The sequence below is a fragment of the Panthera tigris genome, chromosome B3 (genome assembly GCF_018350195.1).
Source record: "Panthera tigris isolate Pti1 chromosome B3, P.tigris_Pti1_mat1.1, whole genome shotgun sequence".
In the NCBI taxonomy this organism is placed as follows: Eukaryota; Metazoa; Chordata; class Mammalia; order Carnivora; family Felidae; genus Panthera; species Panthera tigris.
Window position 1 is genome coordinate 38,653,541 of NC_056665.1, and position 11,760 is coordinate 38,665,300.

Genomic DNA, 11,760 nt, shown 5'->3' on the forward strand with positions numbered 1-11,760 from the left:
GACTTATCACACCAGTGTTTACATTTTCCATGTGCCCGAACGCACCCGGGAGATCTTGCTCCTCGGCAGCTGTGGAAAGTCGGCATCATTAGCCCTGATGGGTGAGAAACTGAGGCTTAGGGAGCGGTTCCCAAGCCTGGCTGCACTTTGGAATCATCGGGGGAGCTTTTAAAAATTAAACCCGCATCTCTGGGGGTGGAACCCAGGGGACGGTAGTTTTTAAAGCACTCCAGGTGATTTTAATAAATAATCAAGACTGAGAACCACTGGACAAGCCCAAGGGCCCAGGGCCAGTGGGAAGCAGAGCCAACTCTAAAATTCCAGATCTTGAGGTAATGCTGTTTCTTTATCCCAAGAGAACTGGGGAGGATCCAGGCACACTTGCTATTTAGGGTCCCCCAAGCTGGAAGGCAGTGCTGGAAACGTGGGCTCTACAAGACAGCAGGCTTCCGTGAAGCCAGCTTCTTCCCTCCTTGTCCTTCCCTGACTCCAGAACTCGGGCCCAGATAACCAAAGCCCAGGGGACAACGGGTGACTCAGACGCTTCCTGTTTTCTTGGCCACAACGAGAGGGGGATGGAAACAACCGGGCTGGGGTTCATGGCCTAAGAGAGGGGCCTGGAGAGAGGAGGAGGCTAGAGCTGAGGGGCCAGTCTGCCTTGAGAGGCAGGAGAAGTGAGCCGGGCAGAGCCACAAGGGGCAGTTACTGGACTCAGTGGGTGCAAATGAGGGTGGTTTGTTCGATAACCAGGTCAGTAAAGGGAGGAAGGATTTGGGGCCAGCTTTTCTCGAAATGTATGGATTTTCTGGGTCCTGAGGGGCTGCGGGAGAGACCTATGGTTCCGTGTGCATGTTGGACAGTAACCCTGAGAGGTAGGCAGGGAAGGTACCATTGTTACCTGATCGCTGTTGGAAACATTGATCAACAGGAAGACTAAGAAAGGTGCTGGCCAGGGCCATGTGGAAATGGCGACGTGGACGCTCCTGATGACCCAACTTGGTCCCCCTTTCCTTGGAGGACAGCAATTTGGGGATGTTGATGAAAAATTTTACATGTCTTAATCTGGACCTTCATCATCTCCCTGATGGAGTCACCCTCTGGAAATAATCTTACATGCAGAACAGGCTTGTTGGAACGGAAAATATTCACTAAAGTGAATTTTATATTAATAAATTTTATATTAATGAGAAGTTAAACAGCCCAGACATCCAGCAATAGGAAAATGTAGACCGTAGAATGGGTACTAGTTACGTATTTCTGAGTAACAAATTACCCTCAAACTTAGTGGCTTAACTAACAGACATTTATTATCTCTGGGTTTCTTTGGCTCAAGAATCCAGGCATGGCTTGGCTGGGAGCCTCCGGGTCAAGGTGTCTCAGGAGGAGGTAGTCACCTCAAAGCTTGACTAGAAGAGGATCCACTTCCAAGGTCACTCACATGGCTGTTGGCACTCAGGTCCTTGTTCGCTCTTAAGACATCAGCCCCTCCGTAGGACAGCTCACAATATGGCGGCTGGCTTCCCCTAGAGCAAGTGAGCGACCCAGAAGGCACGGTCCTCTGTAACGTGATCTTGGAAGTGAACTCCTGTCATTTCTGCTGTATTCTATTTATTAGAAATGAGTCTCAGGGCACCTGGGTGGCTCAGTCGGTTAAGTGTCCAACTCTTGGTTTCAGCTCAGGTCACGATCTCACAGTTCATGGGTTCAAGTCCCGCTTCAGGCTCTGTGCTGACAGTGTGGAGTCTGCTTGGGATTCTCCCTCTCCCCACACCTCCCACGTCTCTAAATAAACAAACAAACAAACAAAGAAACTTAAAAAAAAAAGAATGAATCTCTAGGTCTAGTCTAATTTCAAGGAGAGAAGGTTACACTGGCATGTGAATTCCGGGAGATAGGGACTGTAGGGAAGGGAAAAGTTTTCCTCGACCCTCAGGGTCCTTGACTGGGTCTGAATATTAAACCGGCAAAGATTAACAGAAGAAAAGCATATAAATTTATTTAATATAAGTTTTGCGTGACACGGGAGCCTTCCCAAGAAAACGAAAACCAGGAAAAACAGACCTGAGTATTTCTATGCTAAGTTTGATGAAGAGTGGGCAGTCGTGTGAAAATACGACAGGTCCGAGAATGTGAAGTAGGTGTAGGAAACGAGGGGAAACGTAGCAAGGCCTGTTTGTTCAGATTCTTCTTGGTGTCTCTCTTCAGGGATAGTTGGTAGTCCTTTCTGCCAGGACAGGAAAAGGACCTCTCTCATGAGGGTTTATGACTTGTTTCAGGAGAGAAAGGCAAAGGAAAGGTCAGAGTGACCTTCCTGCTTCTCCTATTTCCTCAGACTCTTTCAGCTTAAAATATTCAATATGCCAAGGTGCCATATTTTGGGCTATCATGTTCAGAACCCCATCAAGATCACTGGGTGCCATCTTGGAAGCTGCCTACCACAGAGCCTATGTGACATGTTTATGATCTCAAGTGAAATGAAGACAACAGAATTCGAAACCGGATGCACGACGCCAACACATCTGAGTGAGAATACAACAGGGAAAAAGGATGGGAAGAAATTTGTTAAAAACACATTTACAGCTGACCCTTGAACAACATGGGTTTGAACTGCGTGGGTGCACTTTTACACAGCTTTTTTTTCAATTAAATATGTTGGCAAGTTTTTGGAGCTTTGTGGCAATTTGAGAAAAACCCAGATGAACCGGGTAGCCTAGAAATAACAAAAAAATTAAGAAAAAATTAGGTATGTCCTGAATGCACAAAGCAGATGTGGGTGCTAGTCCACGATAGAATGCACATGAATCTGTTATGAAGTTAAGATTTATTAAAACTTACACACAAACATAGATCATACATTATCTTTGCATTTTTTCTTAATTAAAAAAAATTTTTTAATGTGTATTTGTTTTTGAGAGAAAGAGACAGAGCATGAGCAGGAGAAAGGCAGAGAGAGAGGGAGACACAGAATCTGAAGCAGGCTCCAGGCTCTGAGCTGTCAGCACAGAGCCCGACGTGGGGTTTGAACTCACAAAAGTTGAGATTGTGACCTGAGCTAAAGTCGGACGCTTCACCAACTAAGCCACTCAGCCCCTATCTTTTCACTTTTAACGCCTAGTGTTATTAATACAGTGTTGATGTGGCTACTGATTCATCTTGTAAACAAATGACATTAATTTACAGTATCAGTAAGTACAGTACAGCACTGAAATGTATTTTCTCTTCCGTATGATTTTCCTAATAACTTTTTTCCCTCTAGCTTATTTTATTGTAAGCATGGAGTATATATAATACATGTAACATACAAGATACGGGTTGATTGACTATTTATGTCATTGGTAAGGCTTCCAGTCAACAGCAGGCTATTAAGTTTTGGTTGAGTCAAAAGTTATACATGGATATTCAACTGTTGGGGAGGGAGGGTCAGTGTCCCTAACCCTCACGCTGTTCATGGGTCAGCTGTATGCACCAAAAAAACAAATGGGGTCTGCTTGATAAAGTACCTTTAGAAGTTAGGCCTCTTATGAAGAACCTGGGTGGCTCAGTTGGTTGAGCGTCGGACTTTGGCTAAGGTCATGATCTCACAGATCGTGGGTTCGAGTCCCATATTGGGCTCTGTGCTGACAGCTCAGAGGCTGGAGCCTGCTTTGGATTCTGTCTCTCCCTCTATCTTTGCCCCTCCCCCACTCACGCTGTCTCTTTCTCACAAGTAAATAAACATTTAAAATTTTTTTTCAATGAACAAATTAGGTCTTTTGCTTGAGGCGCCTGGTGGCTCAGTCTATTAAGCATCCAACTCTTGGTTTTGGCTCAGGTCACGATCTCATAGTTTTGTGAGTTCGAGCCCCACATCAGGCTCTGCACTGACCCTACAGAGCCTGCTTAGGATTCCCTCTCTCTCTCTCTCTCATTCTCTGCCCCTCCTCTGCTTGAGCTCTCTCAGTCTCTCTCAAAATTAAGAAATAAACTTAGAAAAATTATTTAAAAAATAAATTGGGTTTTTTGCTTTTCTACACATGTGTTAATTTATGCACCTCCCCCCCCACCCCAATTATTTATTCTTCAAACTTAAGTAACAACATTTCTGGCACTGGGGGTGAAGGGGCTGGGTAGAAGGAGTCTTGTTTCTACCATCTGTCCTTGAGCCTGTCCCAGCAATAAGAATCTATAAATTCCCACACTGGGACAGCCTCAGGGCGGGGGGTATTTCAGGCAAATCCTGACCACCTCTAATCTCATGACATATTCCTGGGTTTACTGCGGCCTGAGGAGCTGGCTTGGGGGGTCATCCTAAGAGCAGATTATTTGGGGAGGATTTGGTGTGGAGGGGGTGGGGAGGAGTGGAGAGACACAGAAAGTGACCCAGAGAGAAAGGGGAGAGTAGCTGGACACAGTGGGAAAATATCTGCAAGTTGGAGTCTCAGGCCCTGAGCATGTTGGTCATTTGAGTGCGATTCTTTCAAGCCTCAGTTTCCTCATCCACAGAGTGGTATGAATATAGGTAATACTGCCCTTCCTCACTCCATAGGCTTACGAGAGGTTGATCACACACAGAAATACACTCTATAAACCGTAAAGCCCTGGAGCAGTGATGGTTTCTTCAGGGATGAGAGCAAATACACCTGTGTCTTGCCTCTGAGCTCCCCACAGGGGCCAAGCCCTTCCCCAGCCTCCAGCCTCAGGCCTTGTTGGCTCCCTCTTTCTTATCTCTCTCCAGTTGCAATGGTTAAATGTTGACACCGAATATGCTTTGGTTAAAAAGAATCAGGTTACCTCTCACGAAGGATGATTTGGTAACATCCATCAAAATCACAACGGACTCAGCAACTCCACTCTTAGGAACAGATGTGCACACACAGGGATGAAGTTACACGTACGGGCATCTTCGCTGCGGCGTTCTGCGTGAGAGCAAAGCACTGTGGGAAAAAACGCCCAACCACAGGGGACTGGTTAGATCAGTTATGGAACATCCATCCAATGGAACGCTGTGAAGGCATTAAAACAAATGAGGTGGCTTTGGGTGCATTGATCTCCAACATATGCTAGAAAAAGAAAAAGAGCAAGTTGCCTAACAATATTACCTATCTACCTCCACTGACATAAAAAATCAAAACTACCTATATGTACCTAATTTTTATGAAAACACAGAGGAAATGCAGGGAGGGATGTGGGTCGTTGTCCAAAGTGGTCACCTCAGGGAGGGAAGGTGGGAGAAGGGGACAAAGAGAAGGGAACTTACCCCTTTTTGTTTCATTTACTTCAGGGATGGTTACCGTTGCTTTATATACCGTTGTATATTATTATACATGGAATATATCCATGTATTTTCTGTGTAATTTTTTAAAGTTTATTTGTTTTGAGAAAGAGAGAGCATGAGCAGGGGCAGAGAGAGAGGGAGAGAGAGACTCCCAAGCAAGCTCCACACTGTCAGCACAGAGTTCAATGCGGGGCTTGAACCCAGGAACTGTGAGATCATGACATGAGCCGAGATCAAGAGTCGGACGCTAAACTGAGCCATTCAGGTGCCCCTGTGTAATTTTTTAAACTTAAAATTTACGTATATATATATTTTTTACATACAATTTTTATACTATATATACACCTATAAACACACATACATATGACTTAGAATCTTTCACTATCTTTAAAATTTTGGATCCCTGGCTATCGTTTCCGAGACTTTCTGAGATCATCATTGGGCCTCATGGCCCCTTAGGAGGGAGTCATCAGCATGGTTCCTTGAAATCCTCTCTGCAGAAGGACCCAGGCTCCCTCTTCCAAGGTGGCACCTCTTCCCAGTAATGAGGCACTCTATGCAGCCCTGAGGTCGGTCTGACGAGGACACCAGCCCCCACCCCGGGCCTAGCCCCAGCCCAGGGGTGATCCCTTGAGCTTGTTCTCACACCCTCTGTGCAGGGAGGAAGGCAAAAACCAAACGAAACCTTCTTGCATTTACTCCTTAAACAAACAGTATTCAGTCGTGAATAAAAACAGATGAGATTGGAGTCCAGTGAAGAGAGACTCTAATCAAATAGCCTCCTGAGTAAACATGAGATGGGACCTGTCACGGATGCTCTGGAAGACAGACCCAGACAACGTTCAGAAGAAAGAAAAGTTAGGGAGGCTTTTCTCCCATTTTCACTGAGAGCCTTCGCCTCTCCCCACCGAGGTCCTTGCCTTTTCCACCCTCCATGAACTGGAACCTCCTTGGCTGGGGTCTTCAGCGGCTGACCTGGGAGTGCTTCTCACCAGTGGAGATGAAGGAGAAAATGCAAGGCAGGACCCTGGAAGTGACCAGCAGATGAGCTCGGACCAAAGAGCTCCAGTGGGGAAGCGCTGGCCACCGGGGCAGGCTGATTCCAGGACAGTCGCCATCATCGGTGCTGGTCGTGGGCGCTGGCCACCAGCCATCCAAGGCCATCCCCTCCCCAACTTCTGTCCGGCAAGGGGCCTGGGCTGCAAGGTCACTGCTGAGTGGGCTCTTTGGGTTTAGCATTGATGGGTTCACAGCTCGTGCCAGTGTCTGGACCAAGAAAAGCATTCTTGTGTGTGTGTGTGTGTGTGTGTGTGTGTGTGTGTGTACAGATGCACACCATACACATAGGTCTGTGCTCTGTGGATAAGGTGTCAACTCATTCCAGATGTACTGGAACAGCCCCAATTTCACATATTTGGACACGACAAACCATTGAAATATCCTGAAGACTCCAACATGATTATTTATGCAGCACTCCTTTGGTCTTGTTCCAAAAAAAGGATTTGAGAACCAGCTTGTAGAGCTGTATATACTTCAGGATTGAAAAATAACAGGCAGGTCGGGACGCCTGGGTGACTCTGTTGGTTAAGCGTCCGACTCTTGATTTCAGCTCAGGTCACGATCTCACGGTTTGTGAGACTGATCCCCGTGTTGGGCTCTGCACTGACAGCTCGGAACCTGCTTGGGATTCTCTCTCTCCCTCTCCCTCTGCCCCTCCCTGTGCTCGCTCTCTCTCTCTCTCTCTCTCTCTCAAAAGTAAAAAAAAAAAAAAAAATGAAAAAGTAAAAGAAAACAAGAGGCAGGGCAATCAGGGGGCACGGAGAGTGAGAAGTCAAGTCCGGGGCACACGCTGGACAGGGGCCACAGATGGAGCCACCATTTCCAAGCGGTCAGAGCCCCCCCAGAAACGAGACATGGATTCCTGCTCTTCAGACCTGCAGGAATTTGCCCCCAAAGCTCTCAGAAGGATGCAGTGTGACCCAGAGTCAGGAAAGAACAAGCTCATATTCTATATCTATGTGCTGGTTTGCTTCTACGTGACTTCTTTTGTCAAATCTCGCAGAAGAGGGCACTTGAGATGTGTGCATTTCGCTGTCAGCCAATCTCACCTCGAAAAGAAAAGAACCGTCAACAGATCTAGTTACTGATACACCTGCGAAGTGTTTAGGGGTGCAGGGGACCGGCACTGGCGTGAAACGCATGGAAAAAGATGAACAGCTGGCTGGCGAGAGGAGGGTCATTGATGCGTGATAAAGCAGGTCCAGGAAAATACAGTCTCAGCGGACATACGGTGGACGCCTGGTCCGGACTATGCGACTCTTTCAACTTTCCTGTGTGTTTGACGATTCTTTTTATTTTCTTGTTTCATTTTTTGAAGTTTATTTGTTTATTTGGAGAGAGATACGAGAGTTTATTTGGAGAGAGTTTTATTGGAGAGTTTATTTGTTTATTTGGAGAGAGAGGGCGAGTGGGGGAGGGGCAGGGAGAGAGGGAGACAGAGAATCCCAGGCAGGCTCCGCACCGTTAGCACAGAGCCCGGTGCGGGGCTCAAAGTCACCAAACGCAAGATCATGACCTGAGCCCAAACCAGAAGCCAGACACTTAATCGACTGAGCCACCCAGGTGCCCTATTTTTATAAGAAGAGGTGGGGCACTCTGAGAAACCAAGCGGACTATGGAAGTTACCATCCACACCCAGAAGGCTAAGACCCTACGTTTGTGCACACAGCCAGAGCCAGCAGCAGCCCTCCAAATCCACTGAACCCCTGGGCGCCTTGCCCACAGGCAGTGACAGGGGTTCTAGGACGCAGAGCTCCGCTTCAGCAGGGACAGAGAGGCCTGGCTCCTGGGGGCAGAGCCCACAGTGTGGCGGGATTTGGGCATCCCCCAAACAAAGCTCTCAGATCATGGAAACCCCTCATCAGACCATGAGGGAGCACCTACCCTCGCAGGGCCTGTGCCTCACCCAGAGCACCCTGAGAAGTGGGTTTCAGCCGTGACAATATGATGGTATTGATGACAGGGATCATTTACTGGGGACTTTCTCTCTGCCGGGCACTGCAGTAAGCGTTTATACCTATCGTGTCATTTAATGTTTACATGACCCCAGGGAGTGGGTATATGATTGTCAGCCCCATTTATTAAAAAACCTTTAATGTTTATTTATTTTTGAGAGAGAGAGAGAGAGCACAAGCAGGAGAGGGGCAGAGAGAGAGGGAGACACAGAATCTGAAGCGGGCTTCAGGCTCTGAGCTGTCAGCACAGAGCCCGACATGGGGCTCGAACTCACGAACCGCGAGATCATGACCTGAGCCAAAGTCGGATGCTGAACCGACCGAGCCACCCAGGTGCCTCTTGTCAGCCCCATTTATGCATGAGAAACGGTTCAGAGAAGTTCAGGAACTTGGATGTAACACTCAGCTGGCAGATGCTGAGCTGGGATGCAAAGTTATACTTGACTCCAGACCCTTCGATCCTAACCACTGCCCCTTCCTGCTCCACCTGCCACCCACCCCATCCCTTCCACCCCACCCCCACCCCCTCTCCCAAAGGCCTGTCACAGACAACTTGTCTCTGCTCCATCGTCAGAAGAAAGTCTGACTCAGGGGGCACCTGGGTGGCTCAATCGGTTGAGCGCCCGACTCTTGATTTCGGCTCAGGTCATGATCTCATGGTTTGTGAGATCGAGCCCCACGTTGGGCTCTGTGATGACAGTGCAGAGCCTGCTTGGGATTCTCTCTCTCCCTCTCTCTCTGCCCCTCCCCCGCCCGCTTGCTTGCTCCCTCTCTTTCAAATTAAATAAATTAACTGAAAGGAAGGAAGGAAGGAAGGAAGGAAGGAAGGAAGGAAGTCTAACTTGGGCCCAGAGTGCTCCTTATAAACCAAGCACCCCACTCCTGTCCTTGTGTTCCTGCTCCCCAGGATGACTCTGCACCGCGGAATGGGCTCCTCTCCCCAACACTCCCTGGAGACACACACACACACACACACACACACACACACCACAACCTCCTGACCAGCTCCTGTGATGCAGCCCCACTGTCACCCCAGCAAACCCCCTACCTTCCCCCCAGCATCTTCAGTGCTGCTCAAAACCACAACAACCTGAAAACAGCCTATCGCCTCTTTCATGGAACCCCAGAGCTCAGGAAGACCAGAGAGCTGGTAGCCAGCCTCCTATTTTTTTACAGAGGAGGAAACAAAGGCCCAGAGGGGGGCAATGGGTAGCCCAATGTCACACAGCATGCCAAGATTAAACTTTGTCTCCTGGGACTTGTCCCCTTAGCTCAGGTCTGGACAAGGCCGAGTTGGGTTGCAGGGCTGGGGGTAGCGGTGGATGGAGCCTAGAGAACCCTCTGGAGCAAAAGAGACTAGCGCCTAGGGCTAGAGGATCACTGGGCCCCGGGACCCGGAGAGAGCCGCTCTCATTTTACAGATAGGGAGTCTCAGTCCCACAGAGAGAAAGCCACCATCACTGGATCCCACAGCTACTTGGCTACATGGAGGCAGGAATCTGTTTTCCTGAATCCTAAGCGGCTTTCCCACTCCAGCCCTTCAGGTGGCTCTGAAGGGTCCTGAGCCACAGAGCAGGCAGAGCTCAGCCCCTCCCATATCCATACCCAAATACCTGGCACCCACCAGCGCTCCCCGGACTTCTGCCTTTACCAAGTCACTTCCTAAAAGTCACAGGGCTTGGGTTATGTGCTGGGTCCAGCAGGGGCTACTGGAAGAGGGGTCCCCAACTCTGAAGCCCCTTGCAGGGAGGGGAGAGGAGGAGCTACAAGGGCCCAAAACTCCGGTCCCTCACAACACACCTGCTCTTCAGCCAGGCCTGGCCCCCCAGGGACTTCAGACCCACCCCCTCCTCAAAGGAAGGGTCTGCCCTCGTTGCTGCAGGCCTCAGGCTGGACCCAAGCAGCCCCTGGACTGAGGGGGAGAAGTAGTAGAAAGGTCAGTCACCCTGCCATGAGACCCAGGTCCTTCCAGCCAGAGCCAGGCTTGGAGCTCGTGGAAAGGAGAACAGGAATGGGACAGTGGAGACAGACGGCCCCAAGCAGCTCCGGCCATGCCAAGTTGACCATCCCCTCCAACACAAACACTGGGCCCCTGGCTCTGCAGGAAGGGGGCATTTTTCAGAGATGACATCAGCTCTTAACGTTTCACGTTTCTTACCTACCTCAGCCCAGAGAGCAGAGTCCCCAGAGCCCCCAGCTTGCTGAGGCAGGCACCAGCCCTGGTGCAAACAGCAGAGCACTGACCTCAGACACCACAGCAGTCCACGCCCAGCAGAGAGGGCCGCTCCGGTGGCTGTCCACGCGGCCTGCTCACCCCGAGGACATGGCCCTACCTGGGCACTGCACGACAGATGCAAGAGAAGATATCAAACTCCCAGTTCCCCAAACACACCTCGGGGCCTTCGCTCAGGCTGTTCTCTCTGTCCGTTCCCATGCCTTCCCTGTTCCATGCCACCTAGCCAACACCTCTGCAGCCTTCAAGTGTCATGTCCAATGTCTCCTCTCCTGTGAAGCCAGCCCCACCTCCGTGAGCCTCCACAGTGTCCTATCCTTCCATCAGAGCCCTGAGCCCTCAGTACAGTATTTAGAACCACCTCACTTTCCCTCTCCTTCTCGGCCTTTCTCCCCAGACATGGAGCCCGTGGAGGGCACAGGCCAAGTCCTGTGCCACTCAGCCAGAAAGAGGTTCATCAACCACAGAGGGCTACGAGGCAGCCAGCTGAGAGAGCCCCACAGAGGCTCAGTTAAAGTCGGGGGAGCTGGAAGTGAATGAGGTGAAGGGAATCACACTGGGGGACCTGGGCAGCCGGGATGGGAAGCCACAGGGGCTGGGCCTCCAGGGTTTTCCAGCAACAGTTCTGGTTGAGTGAGCGAGGGAGTGAAGGTTCCAGACAGAGGAGGCGAGGTAGAAAAACCAACTTCACCTTCTGCCATGAGTTCTCTCTGGCAGCAGGGAGAGGTGGACACAGATGCCTGCAAATGCTGATTCCCACCACGCCACCCCCACCGGGAGCTTCGCAGGCGAAAGGTGTGTGGAACTTGGTGCATCAGGCCCAGAAGGGGCCAGAGGGCACGGGTCTCTGCCCCTCTGCCTGAGAGGGGGCTGACTCGCTGCCCCAGGGCCAAGCTGCCCCTGCTGCTGACTCAGGCCCCACTGGCCAGCTCAGCATTCCTGCCCTCCCCACTGAATGGGGCTATTGAAGCTCTTTGTAGAGGGAGGTGAGGCCACTGACCACACCCCCAACCAGAGCCTTCGCTATGCTCTGGGCTCTGCTCTCAGGGGCAATACGGGCCCTGGGTTCAGTCCGAGAGCACTCTGGCTGCCGCTGCTACTCTGGGGGTGTCTGGCACCCACGACGATCCCAGGTAACCTGGCCGGGCTGCACCAGAGCGGAGATCCCAGTGGGAGGGCATCGTCCTGATCCTCAGGACTGGAGGCCCTGGGACGGCAACCCTGCTCGTGATCCCCAGCGTGGGGAGAGGTCTGTGCCT